Source organism: Homalodisca vitripennis, unplaced genomic scaffold, assembly GCF_021130785.1.
Source record: "Homalodisca vitripennis isolate AUS2020 unplaced genomic scaffold, UT_GWSS_2.1 ScUCBcl_229;HRSCAF=1714, whole genome shotgun sequence".
NCBI lineage: Eukaryota > Metazoa > Arthropoda > Insecta > Hemiptera > Cicadellidae > Homalodisca > Homalodisca vitripennis.
The window spans coordinates 124306-129736 of NW_025776367.1; positions in this window are offsets into that span (position 1 = coordinate 124306).

The following is a 5431-nucleotide window of genomic DNA, read 5'->3' on the forward strand; positions in this document are numbered from 1 at the left end:
ATCAAGGAGCGCAGCAACGTGTTGCAATAACCAAAAAGCATGTTAGTAATATTTTAAAAAGGAACAGCAGCTCCTTTTAACTTTTAGAACTTTTTAATAGTTTACTCTTAGGCCCCCGGGGCTGGGTGCCCCAGAAATAGACCCTGCTATTTCTGCCCAGCATGGAGTTGTGGTGTCGGGGGGGCAGTGGTTGATAAATGCCCAGTACGCTAGACGTTTAGCATAAGCCAAGTGAAGATAGGGACATAAAATTGAAGTGATTAACGTCTGCTAACAGGGATAACGACAGTATAAGCAAAAAATCGGACCGCAAAAGTAAACCTGGGTATGCCGTAAAGGTAGGTACCAGGTGCAGACAATACTCAATGAAAAAGAAAAAAAAATGCACTCCAAAATATGTTTAGACAAGAAGCTGATAACATTTGGTTACAACAATATGGAGCACCACCTCACTATGGTCTTGAAGTACAACAATATCTAAATAATATCTTCCCAAGAAGGTGGATAGGCCGAAGGGGCGCTGTGGAATGGCCAGCAAGGACTCCTGACCTTAACCCACATGATTACTTTTTTTGGGGCTACATGAAATATCTGGTTTACAAAACAAAGCCAATTGACGTCCATGATTTAACGCAAAAAATTTTGAACTTATCTCAAACGATTCCTAGAGATCATTTCTTGAATACTGTCTCAAATTTTTTACACACGTCTAGCACACAGTCAAACAGCCGAAGGTGAACAGTTTTGACACCTGCTACATTAAAACAGGTAACTGTTTTTAGAATTTTCGTTAGTGTTAACTCATGTTACGATAAACAGGACAAGACAGTCACTGATTTTATTATTGTAAATTTGTGTCACTCAGGTTTTGTGTCACAGTTGCATTCCTCACAGCTCGGATATGTTGGCCTTGTGATTTTATCATGTATGATATTATGCTATGCGGTATCATAATTTCCAAACTGCACCTAGCTGTTGAGGAAGCTGTTGGAGTCGAATGAAAGCAATGATATTTCAATCGCACTGGACGGAACATGGCAGAAAAGAGGCCATACCTCTTTGAACGGAGCCGCCACAGCCACAAGTGTTGATTCAGGTAAAGTGATGGAAATTAAGTTTTATCATTTTTTTTTAGGGACGAAAAACGCTGCGGTTATCATGGCCCTCTAGAAAAATTGACACCTGCTCGTATTGTCGTCAATTGGGTAAACAAAGATTAAATTCTATATAAAAAAAATTTAAAAAGGAATCAAGAAAAGTAGGTAAGTAAATAATTTAAAATAACCTTAGAACTAGAAAACAATAAATGTAACAAGGGAAAAACTGTAGAGAGGTCTTAACCCATATAGAGGCTAAAAAGGTAAATAGAACATAAATAAGGACAAGGTACATAACATTTATTAAATTAACTGTAAAATCTTAACACATTTTACTGCCACCAAGGTAGCTGTAAAGGGGCTAATTTAGCAGCTGTCATGATAATGATAAATACAATTATATAATAAAATTTATAAATATTAAAGTTTTATCTAAATACTGCAGATGTCCCAATAGGTTAAAAATTGTCATTTAGATAAATGTTCAGCCAATTATTCAGGCACTAGCGGAGGAATGGCGGTTCAAGGTGTTTAAAACATTTTCCAGCGTTCACTAAATCTTTACAATGTACGCTATGTCAATTACTTAGGAGACAGTGATTCAAAAGGATTAACCTTTCTCCAATATAAGTATACGGAGAGGACTGCCCTATAACCAAACTTGAGTGTATAGGGCATGTCCAAAAGAGGATGGGATCCCGCCTCAGGACATTCAAATTAAAATCACGAGGTGACAAGCCAAGTGATGAAAAAACAACTTCTGGCAGAGGAAGGCTTACAAATACAGCGATTGGTATCATCACCAAATACTATGGCCTAGCTATAAGAAAGAGTTGTCAAAATAATTCTACAGTAGATGACATGAAGCATGGCATATGGGCGGAATATTTTCATATTTTATCAAGTGATGAAACTCCCCAACATGGTCTGTGTCCTGTAGGAAAGTATAGTTGGTGGAAGTTCATAAAAGCTGAAGCTGAAAAAAAGTCCTACAAACACAGTAAGCATTTTCACCTCCCTGCAGATGTAATGAATGTAATAAAGCCAATTTTTAAGGACTTGGCTGAGCCTGAACTCCTCAAAAAATGCCTTCATGGGAAAACCCAGTACCCGAATGAATCGGTAAACGTTGTTATCTGGTCTAGATTGCCTAAGACGGCTTTTGTTGGACTGAAAACTTTGAAGTTTGGTGTTACAGAGGCAGTGAGAAGTTTCAATGAAGGTGCCATAGTGAAGTGCAGGGTCTTGGTGGCCCTGGGTTTAAAAACAAGGTGGAAACTGCATTAATTTCATGCGAAATGTGGCTCGTATCCGGATACGCCATGCTGACCGTGAGTTAGATGAACTATTGAAAAAGGCAAGAGGAAGGACTGAAGCAACTTAAAGAATGTTGAAGGAGGCACTGGAAGCAGCTGATGAAGAAGCTGGGCCATCATACTCAAGTGGAGCCTACTAAATAACATATATAAGTTTTAAATGTCCGTTTCTGTAAATTAACGAAATTCTACACTTATGTACCTATTTCTCAATAACTATAGGAGATATTAAGCTGAAATTTTTACCAAAGCTTCATGTGTGTACTATACAGAATGGTAAAAAAGTCCCGGAAACGGTTTAATATATTTTTTACCAAATATAGATAAAGTAATGAGACTTGGTATATCAATAATAGCCATAAATGTCTAGTTTTTTTAAGTATTAAAACTTTTTTTATCCCATATGGGGGACGGCCCACGAGGAGTCAGACAAAATTCTTAAATAGCAGCATAGGTCGAGTTTTATATCAAAGTAAAGGTCTTAGTTAGTAGAACACATTGCCGCAAACCGGACCTCAAAAGGTTCACTGTAACTGAAATGGCGGCGTTTTAAAGTTATTCGTCATTTATCTGTGATGCGATGATGAATTAGTTCTTCTGTGTTGGCAAAATTCATTGCAACAATGGGATTTCCGGGGATAGTGTATTGGTCTTGAAAACTCCTTAGTGTTTACATCCTTTCTATTCAGTGAATGTTGTTTTAGACATTCCTGTTGAAAGTCCAACTGCAGGGTCATTAAACTGTGTATCTTATCATTCTGAGGGTAGAATGCGTTTAGACAGAAACTTAATTTTCCTCATGAGCTGTTACAAAGTCGATCTTAAGTTAAAGATTTGTAAAGTGTAGATTGGGTTTTAATTTAATTGTTAATAGTAAACTAGTTGTGAATCTTGTGATATGTGTAAAGTGTAGATTGGGTTAATTTAATTGTTAATAGTAACTAGTTGTGAATCTTGTGATAGGGATGTCTCTGACTGAGACTGAGAGAATAAACCTGCTTATGATGAGGAGGGTATGGTGACCGTGTACGATCATATGACGAAGTTGTGCATTTATTTAATGACACATTTTCGACCGGCCACCAATATCAAAGTCTACCGTCTGTAGAACAGTCCAACGATTTCTAGATACCGGCAATGTTAAAGACCGTCCAAGAAAGTGGTAGACCTTTATCTGCTACTGACGAAAATACATCCATAGAAGTATTACAAAGTTTCATCGAAGAACCACACACATCAACAAGAACTGCAGCAACTAATCACGGAATAAGCCATGTTTCAGTGTTAAACGTTTTAAAACAAAACCACTATTATCCGTATAAGGTCAGATTGGTCCAGGAGCTTTCGGAAGACGATTTTGACAGAAGAGTGGAATTTGTGAGACAATGATGAATAGATATGTACAAGATCGAAATTTCTTAGCAAAAAGTTGTATTTTCAGACAAAGCTACCTTTACACTTCATGGCGATGCAAGTAGGCATAACTGTCGTTATTGGAGCGACGACAATCCTCACTGGATGAGGGAAAGCCATACCCAGAAACCTGAAAAAGTTAACGTGTGGGCTGGGATTGTTGGCAATCATATTGTTGGACCTTTCATAATCAATGGAAATTTGAATGGGGTGACATATGAATTGATGTTGAGAGAAACCATTATACCGGCTTTACGTGCTGTGTTGGGTCGAAGTTATAACACAGTATGGTTTCAACAGGATGGTGCACCACCTCATTATGCTTTACAAGTACGAGCGCTTCGCAATCGTTGGATAGGACGTAGGGGAGCAATAGAGTGGCCACCTAGATCACCTGATCTAAATCCTCTTGATTTCTTTTTATAGGGTTTATTTAAAACAAAGGGGTTTTTTAACTAAGTCTGCCAACACAGAAGAACTAATTCCACCGCATAACAGAGGAAACTCATTCAAATACCTCCTGAGATGATTCAAAAAGTTATTGAAGGCTTCTACCACAGATTGGGCTATTGCCAAAAGAAACTTGGACAACATTTTGAACACTTTCTATAACTGTAAGTACTAAATTTTCAATTCTAATTATTAAACTAATGTTTATCTTATGTAAGAGAATGACTTATTTGGATAAATGACGAATAACTTTAAAACGCCGCCATTTCAGATAGTGTGAACCTTTTGAGGTCCGGTTTGCGGCAATGTGTTCTACTAACTAAGCCCTTTAATTTGATATAAAACTCGACCTATGCTGCTATTTAAGAATTTTGTCTGACTCCTCGTGGGCCGTCCCCCATAAGGGATAAAAAAGTTTTAATACCTTAAAAAACTTTACATTTATGGCTATTATTGATATACCAAGTCTCATTACTTTTATCTATATTGGTAAAAAAATATATTAAACCGTTCCGGGACTTTTTTTACCATTCTGTATAAAAACTAAGTAAGTTGCAAAGGTATTGCCTGTTTGCAAAAAAAATATAAAATAATTGTATGTACAATTGAGGCAGTAGCTGCTAGAAGGGCCTATCTCAATATAGGCCCGTTTAGAGGAGATTGGTTCATTAGAATCCCAGTACTGTATTGTATAACCTATGATCATAGTTTTCCAAATTTTAATTTTTTTGCAGTTGGTACGGCCTTTTTTTTCCTTCCATTTGGCTGAGGCCCTTCTGCAATAGACACATCATTGTTCTCTAATAAAGAAACAGAACTCATCTTTTAACTAGGTTATGGTTTATTTGTGTCAAAGTGAAGTACAGTACATTAAATTTTTTTGATAATAATGGACCGTAATAATGTTTTGGAAGAAATTAATAATAATCATAGGCCTAAGAAGAGTGAAGTGAATAAAGACAAGTGGGTTAGAAATGTGCGAAAAACTAAAAAAATCATGAAAAAGGTTTACACTGACACTTTCAGGTAAACGAGTTGCTGCAAAGAAGTTTACTGTTAATGAAACATGCTGTAAAAATAAATGTTACAAACAATTCAATTTTGATGAGCAATTAGACACTTTTAAATGTTTTTACAATGATCCTCAAGGCAAAT